This window comes from Acyrthosiphon pisum, chromosome A1 (genome assembly GCF_005508785.2).
Source record: "Acyrthosiphon pisum isolate AL4f chromosome A1, pea_aphid_22Mar2018_4r6ur, whole genome shotgun sequence".
Lineage (NCBI taxonomy): Eukaryota > Metazoa > Arthropoda > Insecta > Hemiptera > Aphididae > Acyrthosiphon > Acyrthosiphon pisum.
In genome coordinates, this window is record NC_042494.1 from 16,287,417 (window position 1) to 16,304,502 (window position 17,086).

The following is a 17,086-nucleotide window of genomic DNA, read 5'->3' on the forward strand; positions in this document are numbered from 1 at the left end:
AAATATACGGTGAACTGCTTATCTAAATTAAATTAAAATACGAGTAATAACCGTGTTTTTTCGTAATGAATAAGAAACCACCAATCATAACACGCGTTTAAATTCACAAAACTCTATCTCTGAATGAAAAACTCATAGCTTCTAATTAAAACAAATTAATTTCAAAACACTTTCAACCTAATTCACCTGTGTGTGTATTTCAAAGTGTAAATAAAAATAAGCTTTAACACTTTATGGGCGTTGAATAAGATTAGGGAAGTAAAAACTAAACATTACAGAATTGACGACCAGTAGACAATATTGTCATATTGATAGAGCACGTATAAGGTTTAAACCACGATACATCAAATTAGGTGATCCTCTATGACGAATGCGGAATGACATGGGTACTCAGTCCAATAAACGACCGACTTGAAGACCAAACCGTTTTAACGATTTATGCACTTAGCTCATAATATTCCAAATTCAAATGGCTCTTACCACTATTATTGTTTCCACTGCCAGTATTATGTCGCTTTCTACCGGCGACACCTACTGACAGATCAACAGTAGCAACGTCGATACTGTGAACAAGTGCAAACCGCTTATAATCGTGGTTACTGCTGTACGATTTCGTTGGATCATAATAACGATACAGCTGATAACTATAATACGTTTTGTATAGCATGAAGTGTTAACTGTTAATGTCTATAATTATTTTGTCCTATTAATTGTAAAGTGTTATTTTTAATTTTTTTAAGATTTTAAGAAGACACCTGCTTCCATTGTATCCTTATTACAGGCGTGTAAAAGAAAATTTACTATTTTTTGTAAAATGGTCTATTATCATATTATTAAAAGGTACCAACACTATAATATGTGTTTTTTCAGAGTTTTGTTTTTCTATATTTTAATTTGAAATGTTTAAACTTTAAAGCAAATAATTAACTAAAATTTAAAAATTGTTTATTGGCTTGCCAACAAGTACGTACTAACATATAGCTGAAAAATTAAAATATTGACAAAAACCTTCCGTGAGAACAGAATATACATATATAACATCATTCATTTGTAATTAAATTATAGGTCGATTCACTCTAATATTAAAAGTAACAAAATTAAACGTGAATTTCTGAACGCGAGTGTAGGTATTCGTAAAACGAACACTACCTACAATACAAATTCGGGTGTGGTGACCTCGTAAATATCACGCTAGACAATAAACCAATAAAAAAAAATAGTAATAATAAAATACGTGTTCGTCCAAACCAAATGAATTTATTGCTCTTTTATTCCACGCTTAAATTTTTATAAACATTTTATAATTATATTATAACTAAAAAAATGTTGGAATATACTGCAAGTTTGATGCGAATTTCAGGTTCAGCCAGACAGGTATCGACGTTTAGTCACGTAATATGAGTTTTGTGAGATTATCGACAGATGACCGTAGGAGACAAATCGTACGGTCTCGGGTCGACAGTTGTCAACCCTATTCGTCGAAAGTCTTTGGTTTTCAACAGTTGGGTTTCGGTGAACCTCTGGCCGATCGTCCCCACGGAACGACGTCGCATGCCACATTATGTTTGAAACTCGCTGTGGATCCGATAACTATACAGTAAAAATGCACTCTATAAATTTGATCATGATTGATGGAATAATAACGTACTACATTATATAATAGCCAGAATATTATTATTATTTTTATTATCTTTTTTTTTTGTGGGGGTGGTGTTAAAATAATCAATATGTTTGCAACTAGGTACTAAGTTATTTAAAAACGTAACATGCCTCCAAAAAGTAAATGACAATTTAGGTTAAAAATCACATTATTTTAACGTATTATTTTATTCATTTATTACCTTTTACCTACTACCCATCTATTATAATTCACAACGATACGAGTTCAAAATAAAAAAAAAACCATACTTTCTTTGGAAAGGCGTATTGGGGCGTCATAAACGATGACCAAGTCCTGTAATGGTTTCGAGCACGATCACGACGTCAAATCGATCGTTACCTCCGTGGTCGACTCACTTTATTTCGTCAACCCGACGCGACGGTTACCGTACACCAAAATAATCTATATGATGATAATAAAAAAAAAATCAAACATTTTAAGTGATATAAACGATAACCTTGCGACGTTGAACGCGTTGTGTAATTAATTTGGGTATGGTCGAATTGCACTTATTTTAGTCGAACTGCACTTGGGGTCAAAAAAGGTATTCCAACAAAAATGTCATGCATTTTAAGGGTTCAACGTTTATAATACACTAATTTTCCTTCCCACTTACAGGCTTAGGACTGACAATGATTTTAATTATTGTTGTAGTTAAAAATGATTGTTTTATGCGTAGATACCATTGTCCATTATGTTAATATAAATTATAATATTATATATATCTACTTATATTAAATCATCAAATATTATTATAACTTTTTTTTTAAACTAATAATTTTGATAATTTTTCGTAGTAATAATATATACATAATTTTTGTATTATTTTTTTAAATCGTCAAATATTATTATAATAATAAAAGTGAACGTCCATAGTGACCTGAAATTTTAACTCCTTTTTTGAACGAGTGTAGTTCGACTACTACCTGTTTTTTACCCGAGTGCAGTTCTATCATTACCTTCTATGAACCCAAGTGCATTTCGACCATTTCTTTTTAGGTAATAAGTGCAATTCGACTATCCCGATTAATTTCAGTCTTAAAATGACGTGTGTAATTATAGTCAAATTAAGTGTACAAAAAAGGGTACAATTGGTGGATTTTACAATCGCCAATTAATTTGTAGAGGTTTATCTGTGATCACCGAGAAATCAACCACAAATATATCGCTTCATAATATGGCGGGAGCGTTTGGGATTACTATACGACGACATAGTACGTCCTACGCCATATTATGATGTTACCGGAAATCGGAACAAAGTGGCCACGAACGGATCACGTGAGGTTTCAATATATCTAATACAAATCACCAGGTGAACGCAGACGTCGATGACCGCCAAGCCCTAATTAAAATCCCAAGTGCTTTTTCCCCGTATCTGACACGTGTCTACTAATATTCTAACATTTTCCGTCGCTTACAGTTGTCATATACTGATGGGCCAAATTCAATTACATACCAATCAACCACTATATGTAGCACTGGCATTAGATTTGACCTACTATTATAGTCGCATACATGGAAAATGTTCGATCTATTGTCTTGGTGATGAAAACTATAGCGAATTTGATCATAGGAATTTTATCACTCGACGCCATATTGTGATACCGATCCAATGTCGGATATCAACAATAATCTATGGATAATATACTATTATATTATCGACAAGTTGCAAGGGTTTTTTTAAAAAATAATATATGGTTATTGTTCAACTTTTGTGTATCAAACACAAACATATTATATGATATCATATATTCTACAGACAATTTAATTTAATTTCTCGCACAATTTATTTATTGTGAAGCTGCAAATCCGTTCTCATGATATTTCACGTATATATTATCACCGAGTGAACGCAGACGTCAATGCATAGCCCTAAATAAAATCCCAAACGCATTTTTTCCCGTATTTGACACGCGTCTACTAATATTCTATCATTTTCCGACGCTTACAGTTGTCATATATTGTCATATTGATTGGTCAAATTCAATTACATACCAATCAACCACTATGTGGCACTGGCATTAGATTTGACCTGCTATTATAGTCGCGTACATGGAAAGTGGCCGACCTATTGTCTTGGCGATGTATCTGAAAACTATAGCGAATTTCGGTATACTCAACGCTATATCGTGGTACCGATCGAATGTCGGATATCAACAATAACCCATGTGGGCATATTATATTATCGAAGAGTTTCAAGGGTTTGTTTTTGGAATTATGGTTTTTTTAAACTTTTGTGTATCACACAAACATATTTTGTGATGTGTTCCACGGACAATTTTATTTAATTTCTCGCACAATTATTATTGTGTTCACTGCTGTTGCAAATCCGTTCTCGTGAGGTTTCGCGTATATATTATCACAGAGTGAACGTAGACGTCAACGCACAGTCCCAAATAAAATTCCAACGTCTTTTATCTCGTATTGACGAGTGTCTACTAATATTCTAACTTCTAACATGTATCGCCATTTCCTGCCATTTTCAGTTGTACCTATACTGCAGTAAGTTGTAATATCGATGGGCAAAATCCAATTACAATTGTTACCGCTCAACCACGACTGTCATTATACTATTATGCATTTGAAAAACTATATAGTGAATTTTATTAGATATACTCGACGCCATAATATCTTGATACCGATCGAATGTCCGACTTCAACAATAATAACCGATCGGTACACCGCGTTATGTTATTGAAGTCTTCGGTTATATTTTTGAAATTATAGTTTTTGTTCAACTTTGATCAAATACAAACATCTGTAATATCGTGCGGTCGCTAGAGACCATTTTATATCAATTATAACATAGTTTATCGTGTTTACTGCTGCGCTCTAAGTCAAATCCGTTTTTCGTAACACTTATTGTGTTTATATAGAAGTGCCTAACTTGATATGGCAGTAATAATACCGTATGTATGGAAAATATCGTTTGTTAAAATAATTTAGATAAACTCAAGCGTTTATGAAATTTACTGCGAGTCTGGACAGTATTTATATTTATTTTTTACCCCACTCTAATTTTTTTAGATTTACTAAGAATATTATTTTGTATAACTTTTGTAATTTAAAAAGAAATGTGTTGTTTTTTTAATGATGTCTTTTGTTTTTAAAAGAAAGGTACCACCAATTATTTGTTTTAATCGTGAGTTATTTCATTACATTTAAATGAGAACAATAAATTAGCGCACTTCTTATTTGCCTTAAAATAAATACAAAATGTAATATAAAAATGAAAAAATCTTTACTTGGTACCTAGTTTTTTTAACAATTATTTTATACGTCAAAAATAAGAACCTTTACACTTTTGTTTTGTATAGCTAATGCATAAAAACAGTACATAATTAAATAAATATTTAATAAAACAGTTAAGCCAATAATTACTAAGTGGAAGTATAATTTTACTAAATTTCAAGCGTGAGCCCATAAACAGCTTAAAATGTTTGAATAACAACCAAGATTAATGCAATACATTTTCTGAAATAAATATCATGCGATAATAATGGAATTTAATTATAAACATCTACAAACAACTGTGGCTAATTCAAATACGTTTATTATTAAGAATAACACTCACTATTTTCACTTTAAATATTAAAATAGTCCAATTTATGTTCAGTCTGTTATAAGTTATAGCCATAATATACTAATAATATCAGATATAATATAGGCTTATAGCTGTAGCTATATTATAACGATTGATGCTTGCTGCGGGACAATAATAATTTTTATTATTTTAATACACTATAATTTAATTTATTTGAATAATAACTATAATATTTAGTATGATTCATAATATTTCCATACACAATTTACCCATGAGCCTAAAATATGGTAAACTTTATATCAACCTTCGGGAACGTGTTTATCACAAAAAAGTTGCAGCAATGTTACTACTGACTAAAGTATAAATGTCAGTAGATGATATTATGATTTAATTTTTTGTTTCTCTTTAGTCTTTTCAATCAGTCATTCTTTTAATCTTGTAACACCATAATAATTACTTATAATTTCTTATAGCAATATAATATATTATGCACATTACATGATTAGGTATATTATATTATTTAATTATATTTTTTTTTTGTCTGACTTTCATAACAACATCAAATTGCCTTTTATTACTACTGTGTTAATTTTGCACGTATCCCTTGGATTTTTCTATCGTATCGGCCGTCGTCAATAATGATTCCTATTTTAAACCAACATAGCTTTTCCAAACTTATGATGTAACACTTTAAGCATTATTAAATCCACATATTTTTCGTATGAATAATCTCATTTATAAGATATTCAGTATTTACCTAGGTATAATGTTATATTGTAATCAAACAAGGTAGGAATGCTCACTATGTGACCCTACTAAATTCCAGAATTTACTTTCTTTTAATAAAAATTTTTTTTATTATTATTCGTATCTAACTGCAATAAACGTAACTATGTACTAGTAACTAACAGACGGGTGACAACTGACAAGTGACAATAGGGATATAAGGTGTTCTAAATTTATGTTCAGACTGTTCAGAGTATTTTATGAGTGTGAATACTATGTTGATATGGCATGGACCTAATTATCATGTTACGGTGCTTACTGGAAATTGAAAGTTTCAATAAAAATTGAAAGTATGTTCATGCGTATTTAACAAATAGAATTTAAAAGGTAGACTTATTGCGGATACAATTAAAATCGTGAGTTCTGTGATAGTTTCACTCAAAATATTGTGTACCTATACTACTATATTCTGCCTACTATTTTATTGGTTTTGGTACATTCATTAAACGAAGTATTTAAAAACAAGTTAGAAAAACTTACTCTGTGAGCGTGCTAAATTCCCAATTTTTAAGCGTATTTTAATACAATGCTATAAATTATACTCATTAATTTCCATATACATATAATTTATAACAACAAATTCAATTATTTATAGATTTAAATATTATATTGCTAATATAGAAACTATTATACTAATATACGATATACATTCAAAAATTAAAGAACAAAATCTAGTTTCTTGATTTTTTTCTCAATTCATTTAAAACTTCTTCTGCTGTTAGTGGAATTTCTTTATGAACAGCTAACATAGCTAAGCCATTAAGTCGAGTCTAAAACCAAAAAAATGTTAAAAAAATTGATATACATTTTTATTTTATATCCAGAAAATACCTCAGTCATTGTGTTTCGTAGATAAGATTTCAATCTTTTGAGACAACGAAAAGTTCTCTTGGGGGTGGATGTTGAAACAGGTAAAGTGTATAGTATTATTTAATAGAAAATGTATATTGGGAAATATTTCTTTATCACACTGTCTCAACGCTTCTAAATAATTTTTTGGATATTTTACAATATACTTATTAAGTTTTGTATACCATATATGTAGTTCAGCTTTAAGCTTTTAATTGTTAGCTTATCAGTATCGAGGTAAAATTCAACAAGTTCATCAAAGTTTTCTGAATAAGTTCCAGAAAGCCTAAAAAACAAATTTATATTTTGAGTACCTATTAAAAGTATATTAAAAGTATCGGCAACTGCGGGGCAGTGTACATATTTGAAGTACATATTGATTATTGAAACATTTAACAATAAATAACGAATTGGGAAATTTTATGATAATATAATTCGACAAGTACATTATAAAGATGCTTTATTTGTTTTATAATAAAAAATAAAAATAATACGGTCAATGGGGGGGGGGGGGTTCAACCCCATGACATACAACGGAGATATAAGGTGTTCTAAACATATTTTTTAGAAACCTAAAACATGTAATGATATTTAAAAAGGATCAATGGGCTCATCAAGGGAATGTATATCCCCTAAAATCTCTCAAATACTTGATTAAACGAAGTAGGAGGGCTGTTGAAAATGTCGCTCAATTTTGCTTTTGGGTCGTGTAATATCGACGTTACGACACTGCTACTTGTACATTATAATATATTTACACGCATATCCCAAGTTCATTTTCAGCCAATCAATCGTTGTATAGAATCGTCAACATTAACTAAATCAAGACACCACAATGAAGCTACTGTACAAACCCATACGTCTTGATCAGGAATTACAATATATATTCTGTTGTACAATATAATAAGCTCAACGACGCTTGCTATATTATCATGTTACGTACATTTAACGAATCAATTATGACGATGGAAAAGCGAAACGCGCCAACTGCGGAAACCAATACAGCCGACCGCGTGTGCGCCCTTCCACCCTATGCATCAGCAGAAAGTACGAGCTCGCAGGTTGTGGGTGAACGTCAAACCTCGAGTGATTACCACTGAGAGGGCTTTGGAAATTTAACGAGCGGTCGGGGAACATTACTCCGACGGGGATTAGGCGTAAAACGTATACTAAACGAATGAACATGTGTTTTAACAAAATGTAATACCACGATATATAAAGTTAATAACGTTAAACAAATATCCTACGTAATGATCTCACTTAGTATAAATATTATTTTTCCCCTTCCGCTGATTTTAATTGGAATATAATTAATAATGATGACCATTGTAAACGGTACGGAGGGAATAATAAGTGATTTGTTTAACAAAAGTTTGAGCGGTCTACCGCGAATTATTAATAGAAAAAAATAAAATAAAAAATATACTTAGAAATCGACCTTAGAATCTGTCGTCCGAAAGACCGTCTCTTCGCTCAAAATCGTTTTTTGTGTACAATTATTTATTACTGAATTCATATTTACTACTATTACACATCCGTAACAGTGACTTGGCCTATGACGAGGAACACCCAGAGTCTACTTACAGCTGTACGAGTTCCACAGGTTTTTTTTTTAAATGTGACAAAAAATTAATATTTTACATAAATTAAAATTTTAAATACTATTTTTTTCCTATAGGTATCTATAAGAACAAAAAGGGAGGAGTTAACCACTCTAATGTACAGTAGGTGTCGATTATACCTTGTCACTAAGTAAGTCTTTAAATATAATGTGTTAAATTATAATTTAATGATGAATAATTACATATAAAAAATGATTCTGAGCGAAGACTGTCCATACGCCTATTTCAAAATTGTTTGACAAAAAATTGTTACCAAGTTAATACTGTACATATCTGTAATAACAATTTATGAGGAACTTAATATAAAATTTTCAAATCTTAATCTCAGGTATGAATATTAATTCTTTTAGAAATATTCAACAAAGAAATAATAATTTGCAAACTTAAGTGATTCTTCAAACTTCTTTCTTCTAATTCTCATGAAAAATGACTAAATTTACGATTAATTTTATTTTAGTTCTAATTTAATGAATTAATAGGTCTTGTATTAAACGTTTTGCTTTGTGACATAATAATATTTAAATATTCACAAAATTGTGAATAATTGCGCAATTGTGATTTTTACCTCGAAAAAGCAATAACTTATTGCAATTTTTCTTTCAAAATCGATGATCAAACACATTTTTCCACTATAAAAAGTGTCTTCAGAAACAAAAATAAAAAAACTAAAACTCACATGATTATATTATAATAATAAAATCAATACATTCATCATCACTCCACTCAGAATAAAATATTGGTTCCCACTTAAAAAAATAAAAAATTAATACCACCTCCCCGTTTAAATTATATAATTATAGGAGAATATATATTCATACAAAAAAAATAAAGTTGGATTTTTATTAAAATTGTTAACTATAAACTATTGTATTTGATGTGTGTATGGATAATTAATTTTATTAGATTTAAGTGATTTTATGTATGTATCAATATTTTACTAATAAACATAAAATATAAAAAATTTACTATAATATTACTACAATTTATATTTTGTGTTATATTAAAACAAAATATGTCAAATCTTTATATCGAACAACTAGGCAGTAGCAGAGAAATACGAACGTGAAACAATTTCGAAAAAGAAACCACTTACCTACTGAAGACATCACAATAAAGATAAAAATAATATAAGTTATTCAGGCACTTTCAAACAATTCTAACTATGATATTATCATTTATTCAATTTACATTTTTGTGTGAAAATAATTATTTTTGTAAACATTTTTATAACCATACCATACCTACCTACTCTAATATTAATATTAATTAATATGATTCTATGAAATGTTACGTTTAAATAACAAATTGTAACTACAACACTTTGCCTTAATATTTGGTTAGGTTATTTTACCTTATATAGTCAGCTTTATCACTTATACTTAAAACAACATGTTATATACGTCGAATGAAGAATGTTTGTGTAATATATTTATATAAGTTACGCGTCGAGTTTTAATGGAATATTCGAATGTTCACTTCAACGCAGAAATTTTTATCGTAAATTTATGTTCAAATTTAATATTATTAATAACGGAAATATTTAATATGCGTGCGCGGATGTTATGAAAATCGATTACGAGTTATTAAAACTTTACTCAGACGCAAGATCGGTTTTTCCCGGGGGTATAATAATAATAATAATAATAATAATAATAATAATAATATTATTATTATTATTATTATATAATTGTGGTTTACGAAAGTTGCTCGCGAATGAGAACGGTGCAGAAGGGTATACTTAGCAGAATTGTTTTAGGTTGTTATCGATTATTATCAATTTCATTACGCCGTGTGAACCGTCGTGTGTCTGAAAAACGGGAATACGGTTTTTTATTCTATCATGTGTCGCGTTTGTAGTACCTATTGCAAATTACTATTTTTTTTTTTCGATACAATATAACAAATAACACTCTAACGCTCACCTATGCCTGTGTCTTCGAAGCACGTCATCGTTATACCAACCCAAACAACCATTCACGATTTATTATTATTACGTGAGTATTTCTATAGACGGAAAAATGATTAAATTCGTTATGACCTATAGCAGCGGCCTACACTTTTAATCGTCACATCTATGTTGGGTCCCTACAGCATTCGACAACAAAAGTTCTAAATTCTAATTGACAGTGTATCACAGTTTAGAAACAAAGATTCTGAAGTATAGTAAGACCACAGAAACATATTTGGCCTTCCTTATATCTACCATACCGTCAAAATTATTGGATTTTTTCACAGACGATTTGATGGCTATCACACTGTTTTTAACTATATTTTATGAAAGTTTTTACCATGTCAGGTGGTCTTTCCCTCCTGAATTATGGGTTGAGTATTTCTTCTTCCCCTTCTTTGACCACAAATTTCTGTAAATTGTTCCTCAGTAAATTAAACAACGAATTCAGTACTCATAACAGTACTTTAAGGTTATTTACGTACTGCAGGCTGAAATAGAATCCGAGATGCAAATAAAATCTCGTAGTCATAGAAATACTATCTTAGCACCGAGTCAAAAGAATAAAAACAACAGTTCGTTGAGGTCATCACTGATAAACTTTAATTTAATAAAATATCTATTTACTTGAAATAAAAATCGTGCCACAAAAAAAATTTAATCGTTTTAGCCCAAAATCTGACAACAAGGAGAACATAATTATATCATTTTTAATTATGGTTTTTTTTTTTTATTCTAACATTAAATTATCGATTTATTATTACTATCATATAAAATCAAAAAACACCGACGCATTTTTGACCGCTCCTATTTTGAGACAGTCCTAAGTCTGCATGAAGTGTGAAGGGATTTGTGTTGTCAAAAACGAAAGTCGATTGGGAATTAACGTATTCGTAAAACAGGAGCACCTTGAGAAAACCAGGAGCCAAATTGGCTACAGCCGGTCGAAATTGGGTCATTTAATTATCACTAAAATTGTGAATATTAAGTATATAAGGCAAGTGTAGTATAGTACATATGAATTAGACAATAGACGGTGCACTGATGCTTACAATATTATTATCATTATTCTGAGAATAATTAAATTCGTTTAGTCGTGAATAATTTAAATATAATTGAGATATACGAATATATTATAAAAATAGAATCAAGGTTGTGATCGAAAAATAATCATCACTTAATAATATAATATTACGCATAACATTATATTGGTTATTGTTTTTCAATAAAATCCCATTGATCAAATTTTCGATGATTCGTTTACATTTTACTGGTTTAGTTTAATTATATTATAAAAACTAGGCTATAAAGTCTCTATAATACGCTTAAACAGGAGTATCGTTATGACAACAATTATATTTTAGATTTAATGTAATAATAATTGTATTTGCCATTAAATCGACATAATATCAAATCTGAAATCTCTATGATACTAAACTTTCAGTCACCGTGCCCAGATAAAATAGTTAAGCTTTCGGGCGTTGTTATCGAGTTATTTGTTTGCGCGATAATGTAATAGTAATAATGGTTAGGTTAGGTTACGACGTTTGTATATTGTAAGTTTTTTTTTTATTGGCCTTACCTTACCATTTAAAATTATTTTACTACGGCACTTAAAAATTAATTACGAACACCAAGAATGTTTTTGAAATAAACTTATTTCAAATATTTAAATTTAAATGCACCGCAATGGCTAACGTTTTAATGTGAGCATTTGATAGATTTAAATATTTAATATATTATGTGCGTCAAATTAAAAGCGATAAAATGTTTTCATGTGACGTTTTCTGGTTACCATTAATATAAACTGAGTATATTAGTTTTTATTAACATAGCTTTACGACGGTATTTTAATTTTATTTTAGACGTTGATGTATATACATTATACGTGACCAGTGCGTATAGGTATTCGCCATTACAGGTCTTTCGAAATGACGTAATGTTCATTATTTGATGAATAAAACGGTAACGTTATATTAATGACCATTTTTCGCGATCGTTGGGAAACCGTTTGGAATCGAACACGATACAGCAAACGCTGATTATATACTTTCCCAGTATACCCGATACCGTAATATAATATAATTTATATTGGCCTGTGAACGTTTTGAAGTGTCCGGAATTCTTATAGTTTTGTATGAAAAAATCGATATCGAACTTTTATTATGTATAGTGAAAACCATACTAGGTACTTGGATATACTTATTGCGACTCATATATTTATACAAAAGCATTTTCCGTGAAAATGAATTTCAAATTGAGATTTTTTTAAATTTAAAGTATGTTTATTTACTTATTTACTTATTTTAAAATAGTACTTCATTTTTTACTTTTATCATACCATCAATTAAGAGTGTTCTGTACGGCGATACTAACTTCGTTTTTCAAATTAGAATCACTCTTTTTCCTATAAATCGTCAATTGTAGATGGTTTTTTTTTTTTGAAAATGTTAATGTATCCATATCGAAATACGTATAAGTAGTTTTTCAGATATTTAACGTTGAGTACTAAGTCCAAATAAATAATAATGATTAATAGGTTTGAAATATAACGGGTTTTTATATTCGAATATATTTATACTATTACCTGACTGATTTTAATCTATGAACATTTTATACTTTGTAAAAAAATCTCTTAGTATAATAATATTAAATAAAACGTATTATAGATTAAATAGTAAATTTATTTTATAGCTTCGCGATACTAAACCAATTTTAAGGAATATTAATAATTATTTTCCTTAGTATATTATACGTTATACTAACTCAAAAACTATTCTTTTAAAAAAAAAAAAAATCACATTCGCAAAATGCAATGTAGTTTTTCTATTCCGTTCACTGCAGGTGGGCGTGAGATCGTCGTCAATGTCAGTACAAAAATTCGGAAACACGTAGGTATATACGTACGTAGCTGCTGGCAAGCTATAAAAACCATAATGTTATACCATATATTATGGTCGTTTATCTCTGTTACCCTGCGCACTTGTGACCTGCACGAGAGAAAATCGATTATCCATTAATTGAGATACCATACCCAGGTACGTATGGTAACCACATTGTTGATTTGAGCGTGATGGCAAATTTCGAATGATTACAGCCGAGTTTCGTCCGCACGAGTTATTGTCGTATAAACTCGTACACATAATAATTATAACGATTATTATGGAAACGCATAATATAGTGTGATGATGTGACATAATGGGTGTAATCATATTATACGATAATCTAGGCCGAGAGAAGATTTCCAGACCACCCGCTTGGCACGATTCATAATAATATAATATTAGGTATTATTTATTATAAAAGACGCCAAAGAGTGTTTACATTTATTAAAAGCCTTTCACGTTAAATTCGTAAATAATTCGTAACCATAATGTTGTTTTTTACGCATAACATGATGCAATTCGCAATCATACAATAATTGTATGTTTCATGTATAGGCAGATCGTTGTCAATGTTTGTATTTTGTTAACATAATTTAAACTCAGTGCTCTTTAGAAAAAAATCCATCATTGGTGTACTCTTTAGTTTTATTTTCAGATTTCTCGGCATGATGCGAATATATTTTATTCATTAATATTTATTTCTCGTTAGTATCGAATGGCTTTACTAAACGCGCAAACCTATTGACCGTATACAATAATTGTCATGAAATACCTTAAAAGGTTTTAAACAAAATTAATAATTTAATAAAATTGTTATTATATTTTTCTAAGGATAAAGAACGTTGGACTCGACATAGATTTATATATTACATCCCACACATACCCTTTCTAAAGAATATTCTATTGCGCTGCAGTAATACGCAGAACAGTGTTCATATTGGTAATCCTGTTATAGTGGAATAGTACACATTTCATCATAGGTAATTTAGATTCCTAGTTGTAATATTAGGAGATATTGGATTCCAGAACAATATAGGTTTGTTTTATATTTTTTTGCTGTACATTTTTTTCCGGCAAAATGTTAGCACTTCAAAAGTTTCATTTATTTGTACAATCTTTTTATCGGCGGAAAATCAAACACAGAGGATACTTACTTTTCAAAATGTCACTTTTACAAATTTATTCTTGTTTTTGGAAAAATACCGACAAAAATAATAAAATATTAAAATAAAATGTATGGAAAAACTTTTAAATAGAAATTATTGTTGAACGTAATACTCTGACATATTATGAATTATCATGAGTTTATATGGTGTGTTAAAATTAAAAATTAAAAAATATTGATAATCGGTGGTTTTAAATCTATTTATATTTTCTTATAATATTATGTATATCTTCACAACCTATCCTTATAGAATTTTTTGGCATTTTTTAACATTAACGGCTCATTACAGGTTGATTATACCATATTCATTTACATTTGCATTTACATTTAGGTAAGCACAACTAAGTATAACATATTAACATTTTTAACAGGCGTTTGTCGAGATAAAAACGATATTAAACTATAATACTACGATAATAAGTATACAAATTGATATACATTATAAGCTTCTTTTTAACTTGATAATGATCACATGCTATATTTTTATCTTTCTGCTGTTGTACGATCCATAACTAGGCACCGTAGTATTTATGTTATTTACTGTATTTATTTAAGTATTTACGTTTTTGACCTTTGTACGCCGTTTTTTAAACTATATTAGTTAAAAACAGGTGAACACTAATCTGGATATTTTGAACGATTTTTTAATGACAAGTTACTAATAAATGTTGTATAACAATAACCAAAAAGAAAAAATTAAACATAAAATATTGCAGGAAACAATCAATTCGCAATTTTACTGAAACGTGGCGAATATTGTTTACGTTTTAAAAGTATATTTCAAAATGATTCGATTAATAAAATTAAAAACTTATATTTTTCTACCCTTAAACATATTTTATATTTTAAAATTATCTAAGATAATAATTTAAATTAAACGTTTCTAGAAGGTTTTACCTCAAAAAAATGTATACCAATTAGTTCATATTGAGTTGGTTGTATTGATGCACACTTGTACATTCACGCATTTTAAAAAGTACATAACAGATGTAATAAGCGACCATGTCTTCACATAATATTACATTATTCTGTGTATTAAACTTTATACTCCTGAAAAACATATCTCTAAGAAAAGTTTTCAACAAATGATCAACAACTAATTTATTAAAATGAAAAAGATCTCACAAAAAAAAATGTATCAATACCTATGAAAAGTTCAATTGCATGCATCTTTTGACTTTCCTACTAAGCAAATAGTAATTTTTATTTTATTAAATATTTTTTACGATGAAGTCAAGACAAGTTTTTTTTAATTTGTTCGTACTGATTGCATATAAAAAAATATTCTTAACTGAGGGTTTTCATAATTATTATATGACCTCTAAACTTCAAATATTACTCCCCTGAACAATCTCATAAGATCGTTTATGAATCTTTTTATACTACCTCTAAATATGGCACCACAAGACGTCTGACTGTAATAATTTTCCTATTAAAATGTCATATTGCAAAATATTATACCTCGTGCGTCGTGCCCTCGTGGGATACCAAAAAACTTAACCCTCAATTGTGTACCCAGATTGCCTATCTAAGGCGCCGTGTTACAATAATTTTATTACAATTTACAATAATATTATAATAATATGCATAAACTAAATTAAATTACTTTGGTTATGGTATTACCATAATAATGATGATGATAATAATTCCTAGATTGGGATTTCCTCAAACCAAAATTAATCATAATACGCGTATATTACCTATAAGTTGCACAATAACGGAAACTATTTCTGTTTAAATAAAATGAATAGTAAATATTATTGATCTTTAATGTTTGACTAAGATAAAGCAAACTTTGAATTTGATAACAACTATAAAATGAAATATAATGGTACCTACCTATATAATATAGGTATATTTTTATGTATGATAAATTTATAATTTATAAATATAAACGACGTCCGCGAAAAAACGTGCTTTTATGAAGAATGTTTTAAATATTAAAACGATGATAAAGGAGATGCCAACCTAGTGGGAGAAGAAGAGTAAACCACTTACACCAGCGGCGTCGGAGGTGACGGATAGGGTTAGCGTGGTATAAATATTATTATTTATGACGCCCTAAAAAATCGACCTATGACATCAGCGTTGGTGAAAACGACAGCTGTGTAATCCTCGTCGTATTTTTAGGGATTTAGAGGTTAAAAATATCTTCCCAAGCTTCAGTCATATACGACCATAGTAGCTATGCGAAAGACTGGTCGGACAGATTAATCTTTATAATGATGGCGCGTTCAAGCAGACTACAAACAGTCGACACCTATATAAAGTGCAAAAAATGTATTTGTACAATTTATATTTTTTTATTATCGCGATTCTGTGACCAAATTTCGAAATGCGGACGTTTGATAGGAACTATTGTTTTCATTCATATAAGGCTTACATTTAGCGATTAAGTTATAAACTACCCCTCCGTTATGAACGCGAGTAATGCGTTTATGGCATAGATCGTGGGTTAATAAAGTACACGTGGCACATGTAATATGAGACATGTTGTTATAATATTGTAAATTCGGGTTCGTATTAAGGACGTTCGTAAAAATAAATTTTCAGATTAAACAACACACCTTCCAGACATTAACATTAATATTATAATATCTATCATATGTGTATTATTGTGTATGAGT